General features: G+C 42.9%; 1 pseudogene; it reads right to left on the bottom strand.

The window, feature by feature from the left end:
* Nucleotides 1-654: 654 nt before the first annotated feature.
* On the bottom strand, nt 655-1,729 carry LOC138035481 (uncharacterized; annotated as a pseudogene).
* Nucleotides 1,730-2,347: the final 618 nt, after the last annotated feature.

The following is a 2,347-nucleotide window of genomic DNA, read 5'->3' as shown; positions in this document are numbered from 1 at the left end:
AAAGTGAAACTAGCAGCAACTTAAAAACTTTATTAAGTAAACAATATTTGGTTTCTGTTACTTCCACACAGAGCCATCCCCCAAAAGTGTTGGTCGGTCGGTCGGTTGAAAAAGAGAAAAGACGCCAAAGAATACAGACTACAATAAAAAATCTATCAATAAACAATTTCAGGCAAGCTTTGCGAATAGTCTTCCCCGTGACGGCCATTTCAAATTAAACTGCGATCCAGCGATTTCTCTTCTTCGTCCATGCAGGTCAGTTCAATGTCACTTTCTCTTTTTCTAGGGATTTTTCTTTAGGGTTCCGTTCGGCCTGAAACCCGAAGAAGAAAGGCTGAAGCGGAGGTTCAGGTTCCTTGCCTATATATGTTAATCTCATACATGTATTTGTGACTGGCAAAACCGATAACAGACTATCGTTTTTGTTTAATATTTTCTAATTAATATCACTTTTTTATTTTACATGACTTCATATGGGTACTCCATATTTTAATACCAGGGAAACGCATACAAACTAAACTTAATTCTTCAACCTATTTTGTTTTTCCCTATTAAGTCGGTTAAGCTTCCGGAATGTGGAAGTGTTACAACAATATCTGTTTCCAAGAAACGAAAGCTAGACATCTGGCAATTTGCTCAAAAACTGCGGCTGGAGTCAGCAAGAAGATACACGAGGCAACTAGTTGTACTGAAGAAATAAAAGAGGTCCGTATACCCGCTAAATGATGTCCAGTCTACGTGCTCTATCGCAACATAGCAATCAGAAAAACCAAAATTGCAGCCACTTATCCCGTTATTGCCACCATGTCGCCGTCGGTCAGGCTTCGCGCTCCCTCCAAACCGATCGCTGCAGCCTACTTGTTGCAGTAATGTTGGCAGTTGTTGCAAAACTTGAAGTAGCTTCCAAAGTGCTTCATCACGGCCACTGCTATTGCAATCAATTCCTGACCCTTGGCCTTGATTGCACCGAGGTACTCCATTTTGTGTTTCAAAGACTTGGGAAGATGTTTTGTTCCTGGATAGATATGTTTTACGCCGTCGACTGTAATGAAACTAAGCTCCACGGTTAAAAGTGCTCATCACCTGTGGTGAGCACGATGGACTTGTGGCCTCCCGAATCCTGTCCCCTGTATCGGATAAAGTTTATATCGCAGGGTCACATCTATCTTCAGCAGCAACCCTTTCTTGTCAAGTTTAAACAGTTGATTCAGAGATATTTTTAAATAATCATCTGTAGCAAGCATTGGTTCAGCAAATACATCGTTAAGAGACATCCTAGATTTGTTTTCTCAAACTACGACGGTGTACCGGGTAGATTAGTGTGGTCTTCGCACCGAATTCAAACCAAGTCGCTTTCCAACTGAAGTTACCGGAAATCACTTCGTATTCACCGACGGCCCTGGGACATTCCGGGGTTCCGCATCAGCGCCTCTTGGTGAAACTACGTTACTATGGCATGCATACGGGGTGCCCTTAACACCTGTCTAACGCAATGGCTTACGTGTCGAAGCCAGTCAGTTGTCGTTGATGGGTACACCTCCCCGGAAATTCCAGTTCCATTAGGGGTTCCCCAGGAGACAGTCCTCGGTCCCCTTTCGTTTCTCTTATACATTAACGATCTAGGAGAAAATTGTACCTCAAAGATGCATGTGTTCGCCGAATATACTTTGATTTACAGCACTATTGAGTCTTATAATGATGCCGTCAAACTGCAGTCAGATCTAACAGCACTTCGAGAATGGGCCCAGAAATGGCAAATGAAATTTAACCCCAGTAAGTGCCACGTCCTACGAATATCGAGGAAGCAAAAACTACGTCCTTATGGGCAAAGTGTTGGATTCAGTCTCCCACCACCCCTATCTGGGCGTAGAACTGTCCAGAAATCTCGACTGGATCCACCATGTAATTAAAAAAAAGCTAATCGATTACTCGGATTTCTCCGACGAAATCTGAGCAGTTGCTTCGAGGGTGTGAAAGAGGCAACTTTCAATGCACTTGTGCGACCTCACGTGGAATACGCTACCTCAGATTGGGAGCCACACTTAAAAAAACACTTCAAACAAGTAGAGTGGGTAAAAAGAAGAGCCGCACGCTTCGTTAAAAACTACTACATCAGCTACATTGATTAAGTCTAATAATATTAGAGGAATAAAGATGTTTTGTCCAGGGACGGCGGAATGTATTTTGTATTGGGGTGGGGGGGAGGGGGAGTGGCGGGGCTAACAAGCAAGCGCCGGAGACAATAACTTTGAAATCTTGAAGCTCGGAAATGCTAAATTCAGCATTCTTGGCGAGATATCAAAAATGTTGTTATTTGAACTTAAATGTATGCACACTGACATTACTT

This window comes from Montipora capricornis, unplaced genomic scaffold, assembly GCF_036669925.1.
Source record: "Montipora capricornis isolate CH-2021 unplaced genomic scaffold, ASM3666992v2 scaffold_410, whole genome shotgun sequence".
Taxonomy (NCBI): Eukaryota; Metazoa; Cnidaria; class Anthozoa; order Scleractinia; family Acroporidae; genus Montipora; species Montipora capricornis.
Note: the sequence above shows the minus strand (reverse complement) of the source record. Positions and strands in the feature narration are given on the sequence as shown.